We start from the raw sequence: 13,517 nt of genomic DNA, 5'->3' as shown, positions 1-13,517 counted from the left end.
AACGAGGAAAAATATTCTATAAATGTAGGGTAACACTTTTAAAACATTCAGTCAGAAGCTATATTACAATTTAGAATGTTCATTAAATTGTGTCATTGCCCGCTAACAAATGTTATCGTTCGTTATAACTTTCTGAAAAGAGAGAGGCATTTAATAAATGCTCCGAAATTTTATTAAACGTCAAATATGAGTTAATACTTTGTAATGCTTTGTCATCAAATAATAATATATTCTGCGAAATAGATTCGGAGATATATTAATACGTGGACCTTATGACAGCTTATTAGGGATTCAGATATCAGGATTGTTATGGGTAAAATACACAAAGATTTTCGAAATTAATTGAAATATTATAAATATACTACTTATGAATTCGAATTTGATTACTATACACTGATCAAAATTTCCTGTTCGCTCTTTCAATATTGAATTCGTAAATTTGAAATTACTATGCAAGGAAAATCAGGTTCTGTTTCATGCACTATACCAATGTGAACTCAAATGCGAAATGTGTAATTGTAAAAGCTGACTTTTGATGTTTAAATAAATTTTACAAAGTGCTGCTTATGCATTTCTTGTGATACATATTTAATGAAATTAATATATTTATCACGGTATTTTGAATCAGAATAAACCCCTTTAAGTTTGAGAGCAAGATGTAGCTTTCATCGATTGCCATTAGATGCATTTGATAAGACAGAATGAAAATTAATTGCAAAATATACTTTCTCATTCTAAAATAACATCTGAGTTGAGTCAAATATTTACTAATAACTATTAAAGTTATGTTTCTTTAGCATGTATTTGTTTTTCGAATTTTCAGTTTTGTACCTATTTTATAAACTGGTTTGTATAACTTTCGACTCTGGAGTTCATTGATGCAAGCATTATAAACACGGCTCAAGTAGAAACAAAACCATAGACAAAACAACTCACTTTACAAAGAAAAACCCCTTTACAAGGACATGATGACATTTTAGAAGTTTCTGGAAAACCCATTTCCGAAGTTCTTGGCTTAGTCCAGAATTGCCTTTGCTTCTTCTTGAGGAGTAGGATAAATATTAGAAAGCTATGAGGAAAACTCATTTAAGTTTCGATCATTTGCAGACCCCTGAATCATTTAGCTTATTTCTCGGTAATTACAGCTTTCGACCGTTGTCTGTGAATAATTTTGTACTTTGAAATAATTTTCACATCTTAAGATGAGTTTTCTAGAAACTCTGATTATCTTAACTGAAGTAAATGTCATTCATCTTAAGTTGGAATTAAGTTTCAGTTTTTTCTTCTTTTTCATTTACTTCAGTTGCTTGAGATACCACTTCGAATCCGAAATCTGCAACATTACGCATTATATGTAATGTAACATAAAAATTGCTAGGATACCGAGTACTGTAATCAGAATTGCTGTAAAATAAAAATTAAAATCATACTGTAAAACTAATCATAACAACAAGATAAATGTGAAAATGAGCTAAGTCCTAATGGATGGCCAGTTTCCTAATCATAGCTGTAGTTCCCTATTTTCCACATAACGAAGTCATTGCAGTAGCTTTAATCATAGCTGTAGGAATGTACAATGTGCTTTAATTCATTTTTAAACAATTTATTATTTTGTTTGATATCAGATTTCTAACTTGGCAAGTTTTAATTGTCAATAAATTACGTTGAAAAAACTTGACTTCTCCAATTAGAAATTAACTTGCAAGTTAGAAATACGATATCAAAGAAAGTAATGAGTTGTTTTTTTTTAAACGAATTGCAGAACGTTGTATTATTCAGTGTGTGTGTGTGTGTGTGTGTGTGTGTAATTATGACAAAGCCTCGAGGGGTATCTGCCTAAGGGGAGGGATGCCTTCGTGGAGGACTTTCTAAGGGAAACTGGCTCGTATACACGTTACACATGGGAAATGTATTATTCAAAACGTTGTATTAGCTATGATTAAAGGAACTGCTACGGAACTTGCCATCCGTTAGATCTCAACCATTTTATCGGTCACATCGACTACACGGACCTTCGTTTCTCTCAAACTTGGCTCCTTTTTCACACTTATATTGTTGCTATATCATTAACTTTTGAAAGCTAAACTAAAGGTTATGTTTTTATTTAGACACTTGTTTAAAAAAATACGCGACCTTCAATTTTTTTTTCTTGTGTTCACACTGCACTGGTTTCCTTTTAATAGCAATTTCTATATTTTCCATAACGGTGGAAATGTTGCGTTTACGCTGCATTGAATTCTTTTTATTAGCAATTTCTTAATTATTAAATTACAGACATTCTCTATGAGTATTACTTGGTTTAACCTCGATAATAATGTAATTTTTTTTTAAGTTTTAGATTTTTAAAGGGACGTAAAAATGTAAACAATAAGTTTAAACAGTTATTTTTAATTATTAAGCAATATAAATGTTCAAATCTGATTTGACACTAGCCGCTACTCTGCCAGCCTTCGTCTGGCTTATGAATGTACCGGAAAATGGCTAAAGGGAACACCAAACATTAAATTTAAAACTGCACATAATTTTACTCTGCAGAAAAACTTTATCAAAAAAAATTTTTCAATAAAAATGTATCACATAGAAAAAATTACAATTAAATAAGCTATATCACTTAATACAAATATTAATTACCCTAATAAATAAATTAACGAACTTCCCGTTGCCTTCTCTCGACAAACGTTCAGTACCTAAGAGAAACATTCAATTTAAAAACTGCACAGAATGATCATCCTCATTTTTCCGAGTGGTAGCAGTGCTGATATCGGCAACAGTGATATATCAGCAACAATGGTTGCGTGTCATTGATTTTATGCGATTTCATCAGAAAACATAAAACACCCTTACATTTTTCCAGATGAAAAAAAAATCTCATTCGAATTTTGAAAAAATAGCTTTGCGGTGCACTGGCTCTTGTCTAGATGCAGCCTATGTACCAAATCTCGCAGCGCTGGATATATTTTAGCTTACGAAAGAAGGACACACACACACACACACAAGCAGACTCTTCCTTTTAAATACATACTAGCAGCTTCGCTGCCAGCCTTCGTCTGGCTTTTTAATGTACCTAAAAAATGGCTGAAGGGAACACCAAACGTTAAATTTAAAAACTGCGTAGAATTTTATTACTCTGCAGAACAACTTCATAAAAAAGTTATTACGTATAACAAAATTACAATGAAATAAGCAATATCCCTTAATACAAATATTAATTATCCTAATAAATAAATTAACCAACTTCCCTTTGCAAAATCTTAAGAACTCAAACGGTATAAAGGAGGTTAAGAACATTGTTTATAAAACAACCACTCGAAACCTTTCAATATCTTAAAAACAGTGAAATGAGCAATAAATAACATAAAAGAATACAAAAAGCAAAAAATTCTGAAAAGCAAAGTATAATTAATGATATTTTATCTTATACTTTCAAGAGAAAAAAAAAATTACAATGAAATAAGCTACATCCCTTAATACAAATATTAATTATCCTAATAAAAATTAACCAAATTTCCGTTGAAGAAAAAAAATCATGCAAAACTTTTCAATATCTTACAAACAGTGAAATAAGCAACAAATAACATGAAAGCAACTCAAAAAACATAAAATTCCGCCCAGAATTTTACTTTACAGAACAACTTTATCAAAAAAATCGATAAAAATGTATTATATATATGTAATAATAAAATTCCATAGTCAAGAATACACTTAAAATTCTAACTGTATGTTCTTTTTCATTTTTAATGGCGACGTTCTCTTATTTGAAAGTACGTGGAATTAAATACACAGCCCGCGTAGTCAAGTTGTTTTTCCCGCTTTTTCTACACGTACAGTTATAGGATGTTCTGGAAGTATTTAAAGCGAACTGGATTGGCTGACGAGGCTTACGTCATTTCTTGGAAGCTCCGCCTTTCCAGAGGCTATAAAAAGACTCGCAAAAGGAATATCGGGGCTTTTTCTTAAATGTCACGATGCAGTAAACTTCATACAAAAAGTTATTAGTAATTCTTTTTATTTACTCCGGATATCTGATTTTTGTAACTGCTATTTCTCCTGAATAATAATAAATGGATCCTGTTTTTTAAACTTATCGTCTGATTATTTAAGCTACGACTAAAGCTGATACATCATATATATATATATATATATATATATATATATATATATAAATGAGAATGAAATATGCGAATCTTTTAAAAACTGTGACATAAGAAATACGATGCAAAATTGTTGCCAAACCCATATTTCTAAAAGAATGAAACTATTAAAAGAGATTCTATTTCGTCGAAAATCTATCAACAACAATAAGACCGAAAAATTGTTGCCAAAATCACATTTTTAAAGATGTGAGATGTGAAAAGTGTACTCGGAAGCTTCATTTAAATTAAAAAAAATACAAAATATTATCATTTTTTCCAAATTTCTTTTTGTAAAAGCAGTCGCAAGGATGAAAGTTTAACGTGTCCAAAAATCAAAGAAAAATAAACTTTTTTAGAAAATGTCCGGCTGAAAATGTGTTAAGCTCCCTTTGTTAAATATATTCGTATTTAATCGATTTATTGAAACAAGAAATTTATTTTAAGTTCGTAAAATAGCCAAGTGCCTACGTTTCATGACGATGTGAAAATGAAGTGTGTAAAGTAAAATCTCGCTCTCCTATAAGCCCATTATGTCTCTAAATGACGCGATTTCGTCACAAAGCATAAAATAAAACAAATTCTAATTCGAATTTCGAAAAAATCGCTTCGAGGTGCACTGGCTCTTATCTAGATGCACCTATGTACCAAATTTCGTAGCCGTGGATCTATTAGCTTACGCGCAGCGCGAACGAAAGACACGCACGCACACACACACACACACACAGACAGTCTCTTTGTTTTATTATATGTAGAGAAGAAGAGAAGAGAAGATAGAGAAGAGAAGATAGACTACAGATTCATGTTTCCTTTTTTTTTTATTTGCATCTGGCATCTGTTTCGTTACTTAAATTTGAGCGTTGAAAGGCAAGGCTTTTATCGTTTGAAAGCTGTTTACATTCTTTTCGCGATATGTAGTTCATTTATCACTGTAGTAAGGCCCGAACCGGTATCAAAATGAAAAGAGAGGAAACCCTGCATTCTTCCTCTGAGCTATAATTTCATTTGTTATAAGCAGGATTTTATTTTTCACTTTCGGCAAAGTTTATTAGCATCTGAGTGGCGCGGACATCGGCGATTGACGCAACGCCATCTATTGGTGACGTTGTCAAATGCTCTTTATCAGCATTATTTGGTATAATCTCGATAATAATATAGTTTTTAAATTTTTTCCTTTGTATATGCCTAATGATCTACTTTGATGTCAATTTCCAAGTATCTAAGTCACTTAGAAATGGTCTAGTTTTTTCATCAGTCAGTCAGTGAGTAATAAAAATGACACTTTTCAGACCTTAATAATTCCATAACTATAAGAGGTAGATTAATGAAATTAGGTATTCTAGGTGTTCAAGGAAACTCTATTATACAAACAAAATTGCAAGTTTGTAGGTTAAATAGTTGTAAATGAATTTTTTTTTTTTTTTTTTTTTTTTTTTTTTTTTTTTTTTCGTACAGCGTCGTAATTGCTCGCTTTAAAATCATTGAGATTCTTAATACAAAAATTGTTAAAGTTTTACAAAATATGAAATGTACCATAAAACAAATTCCAAATTCGGACTTCCAGGTGTATATTTTCGGGTGGAGGACTACGTTACTTAAAATTTGATGGCTCTATGTACAGTTGATTTTTCGCAATGCAAAAGACTTGCATACGTTCATGCTGATTCTTCATTATTTAATTTCTTTAAATATAATGCAGGGCGATTATATTTGGTAGCAACAATCTGAAAAAAAGATACAACGCTTTTAGTGATTCAACGCAAAATGCCGTTTCGAGACTAATTGACCTTCTTTGGCTAACGCCCTTTGGTCTAATAAATTATGAGCAATCTTACATCATATATTGAGTTATACACATCTTTTAATAAGAAAATCATTAATAATAACAAAAATAAAAGTTTTAGAAAATGGAAAACATTACTAAAATAACAATGAAATCATCCCATCGAAACCCTGACTCATGAGCATGAAAAAATAATATTATTAACATTATTGATGTTGAAAAGTTGTCAAACTATTATCAAGAAATGTTAATTGTTTTGAAATGATTTACTCTGATATACTGTTAAGCCGTGTAGCATGCTAATTTGAAAGACAAATGAAAGCATCTTATGCCGCTTACGAGTGCACACATTTTTTCGTACAGTTAAAAACAATGCATTTACAGGCATTAAAAATGCTACATCGTAACATAAACAAGCACGAGAAGGATAATATGATCATCAGCTTATTAAAACTAATTAAAATCTGACAGGTTCTAAATTCTAAATTTAACTCTAGGCGCAAAGAGATAGACGGGAACATAAAGAAAATATTTTCTTAATTTCCTAGACAGAAAGCTTTGGAACCTAATTACTGAGGTAATTAACCTCATCCTGAACTGTTTAGCTGACTTGGAATTAATTAAAACCGAATCTTTACTGGGAAGAAAATGTTTATTTCATTAGCATATTCCTGTTACTATCAAGGATTTACCACCGAGGTAAGAATCAAGCAATGAAAAAATATATTAAATTGAAGGTTGTTGACTTTTAACAGAGGGTATTTGTTAATATACTTGTATCAAAACTGCGGTTTGAAGTTTGTTGAAAAACGATGAAATTGCAGTTGTGAAATATTATAAGAAAATGTAAAATCTAGTGCTTTGTTTAAAATTGCAAATTTTATTCACATTTACACGTAAACGTGAATAGAATAACATGTAAAATAACATAAACCTAAAATCCCATTGCATCACGTAACAAATTATTTGTGCACTTTTAATTACACATTTTATTCATATAAATATGAGTTTAAAGTACTGTTTTAATAACTTGTAAAAGCACGATATTTTCCTATTACAGCTAATTGTAATTTGTTATGCTGTTTTAAATAAAAGAAAAGTATGAAATATGTTTGTTACATATAGCATTCAAATAGTTGAAAGATAAAAATCTGATGTGGTCACCATATGACTTCTTTGCACAGCCTATTAAACATACACATTTTTTGCTGCATTTCATTTAAACCTATTTGCTTGAATTTCACTAGAGATATATTTCGCATTCAATTAATACAGCTCTCATTTTGCAGCAAGGCAAAAATACATAAAAACTTAATATATCTTAATTAAAATTGAAAAATATAGAAAAATATAAAACACCAAATACAGTTTAAAAAGTAAAAAAAGCAAACAAGCAGACCTCGAGCAGGCAAGAACACAGACTTTTCGGTCTACAAAACTGAAAGTTTACTTTTGTCTTACTCGGCGAAAGACACTGAAGGTGCAGGAACTGACTTAATTCACTATTCTGATAAGTACCGAATGCAAACAAATAGCTGATCCGTTAGGCTTAGTCGCACTTAAACAGCTCTTAAATTGTTGATAATTCTACAACTACTCTATGCATATTAACTAATGGCATAAAAAGCTTAATAGGAACGTAAAAACCACATAATTCGATCACTTTTAAAGCATAAAATGCACAATTCACCAACACATAAGAATGAAAAAAAAAAAAAAAAATGTGCTCACCGAGTAGAGTAACAGTGTTGGTATATACACTGGTTATCGTAAATTAAGGAAAAGTCCCCAAAATCATGATTACTGAAAAAGTTACATGCGGAATTTTATGAAACTTACCCACAATTTGCAACGTATAGTAAGGTATCAAATAACATAAAAATAAATTACCAGATATTTATAGTAGTATAGAAATTAGCACATGTATAAAATGAACAAATCGAAGGTGTCAGTTTGCTGTAGGAAAAGTACCTTCAATATGGAATATGGTCACCTCTAGAAGCAATACAGCATATCCAGCGATGCGTGATGCTTTTAATTATGCGGTCTATCAGTTTCATAGGAAGCGAGAGCCATTGCTCTTGCAAAGCAGTTGCAAGCGCGACAAGGGTCTGAGGGGGCGGATTGAGAGCAGCTAGACATCCCCTAAAGCATCATAAACGTGCTCGTTAGGATTCAAGTCCGGGAATCGAGCTGGCCACTCCATGCGCATAATTTTTTCCTGTTGAAGATAATCATCTATGATGCGAGCCCTGTGTGGTCTTGCGTTATCATCCTGTAACAGGAAAGCATCACCTATTGCCCCGGAACATGGGCGCCCATAACCATCAAGGATTTCATCTCTATAAACCGGAGCATTCACGGTTTCCGTTGGAAAGACATGGAGGTCTGTGCATCCACCCAAAGAGATGCCACCCGAAACACAGACACTGCCCCTTCCGTGTGCATCTCTTCACGGATGTTTGACGGATGATAACGGATTCTAGGTTCTCTTCATATCAAATAACGCCTACTATCGCTTTCTAAACTAAACCTGGACTCATCCGTAAAGAAAATTGCCCTCCATTGATCAGGCGTCCAGTGAACATGTTGTCATGCACACTGAAAACGGTCCCTCTTACGGCGTGACGTGAGCGGCACACAAATGGATGGTCGCCTCGCATACAGACTACCATTGTGAAGCCTTCTACGCACAGTTGACGTTAACAGGAACCTTCCGGTGGCTGCAGCAAGGGAGGATCTAAGAAGAGTCGGAGTAACGGTTCTATTCCTGAGTGAACATAATGTCAAATATCGGTCGTCGGCGCTCCGTCGTAGCAGTTGGCCATCCTTGGCTGAACCTCCTAGATGCCGAATCTATGGTTTGAAATAGCCTCCAAAATCTATGAACCACAGAAGGACTCACATTTAGCCATCCGGCCACTTCTGTTTGACTTTATCCTGCCTCTAGTCTCCCAGTGGCTTTCCATCGTAGTTCTGCAGGCAAATGATGCCTAGAGATTGTTACGAATTGGCTATCTCACATTTCTGATGTCACCATCACAGTGAAATATGTTGGCTTGCTCTCAAACATGGAATTTTATTCTCCTCGCAGATGACGTATTCCGAGTGCATCGTCACTAATTGCTGTTTTACTCAGCTTACGCATATTGCTGTTTTACTCAGCTACGCTTACTTGGCAACATATTCAAACTTTACACGGTTTGGCTTATTTTTGAGGGAGTTATAGCTATTTTTGTGATTTTTCCTTAATTTATGATAACCAATGTAAATATATATATATAAAGAGAGAGAGAGAGCTGAGTAACAGGGTTGATATATATATATACACTTACTTTTGGTGTGGCCGATCGTAACCAAAAAGGGAAGTGCACAACTAAATGTTATAGTAGTCTCGTAAATAAAATTTCAACGTTCTGAGGCTACTCACATTTTTCTGCTCGTACATAAATATGTCATGCAGTAATATCCTTCAGATGGATTCGAGAGCAATAAAAATGGAAATTTTCGTTGAAATACGATACCAAGATTTTCGCGATTACAATATACTTCCTTTACTTGACACAATGAAGTAAAAATGGCTCACTCAGAATGACTTATTTCTTTCGTATTCTATCAATAATGCACGATTATAGAAAAATCTCGATTATTGATAAAAGTTTCTTTTCTTTCTTTATTTTTCTTTTGTTTCTTTAGTTATTATTGTTGTTGTGGTTATATAAATAAGTAATTTTAGAAATCAAAATTTATATTATATTGTGTTCTTAGTTGCCCTTGTGATTCCTTTAGTAAGTTGAAACGTTGGAGCTATATCAAAACTTTCTCACAACAGTTCGAAAAAGACGATTAAAAATGAGGATTAGTTTAATAACTTTAAGGATATTAATTGTATAGTTTAGCCTAATTTTCTTTTACCAAACTAATCTGTATAAAAGATCGCAGCATTGGTGATAATTTTGAAACGATCACAGGGGCTGCATTTTGAAATGCTGATACATATTTGTTATGATGTGGTTAGTCATTAAAAAGATGTGACGATTATCGGTCTGCTAAGGAAAGGTTTAGGGAAGGGGTTCTTAACCAGTGGTACGCAATGAAGCAAAATATTCTTAACTATTAAATTCAAAAATTAAAACCCCAACATCCTGATTGAGTTTTTTCTCTAACACTCGTAAATTTATGCGATCTGAGCTTTGTTCAAGAGTGGTGGTGGTAGTAGTACTTTGTAGTGGTGGTACTAAAGGTTTTCAGTTCTTGTTTAGATGGTACGCGTTAGTCAAAAGGTTGAGAACCGCTGCTTTAGGGGATTATTTTATAAGTAGAATTTGTTGCTGCAATTAGCGTAGGAAAACCACGTTAAACCAGATGCGCCAAACACATACACTATATCGAGAATGAAATCAAAGGCTTCCTGCAGCTTTTACTGTAAATAAGAAGTTGGGCCTTTGTTTGCTTACTTAGTTTCAGTTGCATGATGTAATTTATACTGATAGAAGAGAAAAACTAAATAAATACATTTAATACTATTCAAAAGCTCACTTAGAATAACGAAATTCTAAAATTTGTTTTGTATATTTGATAAAATGAAACTCGTAGATTTGTTATGCAAGTTTGACTACATATCATTTTTCCTTCTTCAAATTTTTGCATTTAGTGTCCCACTTTTCCCATTCAGAATTTCAAAATTATTTAATTTTATTTATTTTATTATTCATTTTTATGTACTTTATTTAGAATTAAATTAATTTATTTTTAATGCTTAGTATTCTAAAATTTAAAATAAAGACCATTATTTTAAATGTTTTCTCGATATTGATACATTCGACAAATATAACTTAATATTTAATTTACAGTTCATTTTGGAAAAAGTTGAAAAGTTCAATATTTGTTTCAAAGCTAAAACAATTGTAATAAATAACCTGGGAACAAAAGAAACCAACTGAATTATTTTAGCACGCATGTTGTCATAAAGTGTCGATCTCACTTTTTTGTCTGTACCAGATCTGTCACTATACTTTGGAAATAAAAGGATGTTGCCACCAAATAATATCGTCATGTATTATTTTAAAGAAATAATATAGCGAATATCCAAAAAAATGTATAGCAACACAAAAATTGTATGAGTCTTTTGGGGATTCTAGAGATATTCTGTTTTAAATTATTTTGTGATTTAACTGCTAAATGTTATACGCCATGAGTACGAAGAAAATAAAGTTTAAGTGACAAAAAGCTATTAATAAAAATCTGAAAGCTTTTAGATGTTATATTTCGTTTTTTACCGTTTCGTGTGCTATCTTTACTTATTAAATGTCATGTTATAGCTTTAGAAGTTTTTATTGTATAGATGTAGAAGATTCTGTTTTGTTAATTAAGTAGATTAAGATTTTGTTCTATTAATCAAGAAGCTTCTGATCTGTTATTCTGAGAAGAAAACATGGCTGTGATTTGTCCGAAATCTCATAACACTTTAAAAACTTATTTAGTGATTTCACTTCTACTAAAGAAGCAATTAAGCCTATCAGCTCGATAGTAACGAGAACAATTAGCATTACGAGACCAATAAATTCAAGCATATCAAATGGTATTTTTCAGGTCGGTTTAAACCTCCATGAAAAAATCAAATCTGAATTACAATGTTATTACAAATTTATATCAAAGGTGAGAACTTTGGAGAGTGAAGAATTAAAGAAGGGCAAGAGCTGCATTTTAAGGGAAAAGCATAGGGTGGTCATAAAATAACTTTCTTTTTATAGAAATCATAGCAGATTTCAATTACAGACAGCTGTGAAAGTCATAGAGGGATGAATTTAACAACAACAAAAAAAGTATCAAATGTTGGCGATAGGAGATATTTTAGCGCTGTTGTCTACATGCTAGAAAATGTTCACAAACTAGGTAGATTATGCAGCTACTTATTCCTTTTGAAAAGGGAAGAGCGGAAATTGAGTCATCACCTCGATGAATGATTTTTGCTTTGTTCTTTATGCGTCATACCGTACCTGAGCATGAGTTACTCAGAAAGCTGTTTTACACTAGATAGTCCAATACTATGGGAACATGTGGTTCTTAGACGGAATGAAGTATCAAGAAATGCAGTAACAGAGGTTCCCACTGCATTGTTCGACAACATAGGGATTAACAGTAGCCTTAGCGATCGCGCAATGGCTTGCCAAACATTTTGTTATTATCAGAGAAATCTTAGGGATAATGCTGCGACTTTCCTGTAACTTTTCTTTTCCGAAAGGAAATCAACAAATATTGTCAATTATTGTCAACAATTATATAAAAATATTGTATGGAGAAGTGGCTCATTTTTATCTGAATGGTTTATTCAATACTCAAGAGTTTCTGAAATTGGTCATCTGAACCATCAAGTGTCATTGTATTCTGCAAAAATAATCATATGGGGAAGATTCTCCGTCGAGTTCACAATGCGACTATACTCTTTTAGAATATCACTTCTATAGGTCCTGTTACCTGTATCGTAACAGGTAAGACATATCGTCAAGTGCTGGAAACGTTTATCGATCCTGAATTTCAGCAAAGATAGTGCTTGGATTCGACAGTTTTATGCAAAATCGAGAACTATCACATGTTCTTTGTTCAGTGCAAAAAACTTTCACTCCAGCATTTCGGAAATGAGAGAATTAACAACCAATATATTTCGACAGAGTGGCCGTCTCGTTCTCCGAACTTCATCCCATGGGACGGTCGTTTGTGAGGTACCTTAATCCGTTGTGTATACTGGTGGCATTAATCTGATTTCCTTGAAAAGAGAATATAAGAAAGGCTTTCACAAGCATCTACACTGGCAGTTTTAACACGCAGCAGTAGAAAACGCCATACACTGGATGCTCAAGAAAAGTCAGAATATCGGAAATTGTAGATGAATAAAAGATTATTTTCTGTGAGTTTCATAAGGTATGTCATTCATTTCTGTATATATATATATTTAATTTTTGAAACATTAATGAAATTTTGCAATGTCCATTCTGCACATTCATTCTAATTATTAACCTGTCGACGACTATGACTAGTGTTTTTACTTTTCGGAATTTAACTGTGTCTTCCATAGCTTGTATGCGACATTTGGTTTCACGTTGTTTATTAGTTTTAGAAGGAGATGTCTCTTCAGATAGGAAGGTTATTTTATAACCACTCTGTACTTTCTCATACAAAATGTTTTATTAAAAATGCATAGAAAGCTTTTGTAAATAATATTAGTATAACGAGTAACGTAGGATAAAGATAAAACTTTAAATAAATCATCTAATACCAAATATATTGCAAAAGCCAGATTTCTATTAAATAGTTTAAAGTGCTAATTCAACGACTTAAATTAGAAACAACAGCAGTGAGGAAGGACGAATACTTTAATTTCACCAGAGGCTGTATAAGAAATATTACTAAAAAATAAACAACCTTTAATGTAGTAAAAAAGTAAAAATAAGATTGTTGTTCAAACTTCGTGACATTAAATTTTAAAACTTCAATTATTAAGACTTCAATATTTTGCTTTCAGAACTCTTAGTTTATTTCTTCTTCGCAGATAAAATTTTATTACTCTTCATAAGTACCAACAATAACAATAAATAAGTAAACTC

General features: G+C 32.2%; 1 protein-coding gene across 1 annotated transcript in view; it reads right to left on the bottom strand.

Annotated features, from left to right (window-relative positions):
* LOC118183166 (neuroligin-4, X-linked-like) overlaps positions 1 to 13,517 on the bottom strand; it is a 727,522-nt gene that overhangs the window by 76,754 nt on the left and 637,251 nt on the right. The gene's annotated exons all lie outside the window — the stretch shown is intronic.

Source organism: Stegodyphus dumicola, chromosome 3, assembly GCF_044657685.1.
Source record: "Stegodyphus dumicola isolate Sdum_Otavi_A_Nest chromosome 3, ASM4465768v1".
In the NCBI taxonomy this organism is placed as follows: Eukaryota; Metazoa; Arthropoda; class Arachnida; order Araneae; family Eresidae; genus Stegodyphus; species Stegodyphus dumicola.
The sequence above is the reverse complement of the archived record's forward strand: the minus strand, read 5'-3'. Positions and strand labels throughout refer to the sequence as shown.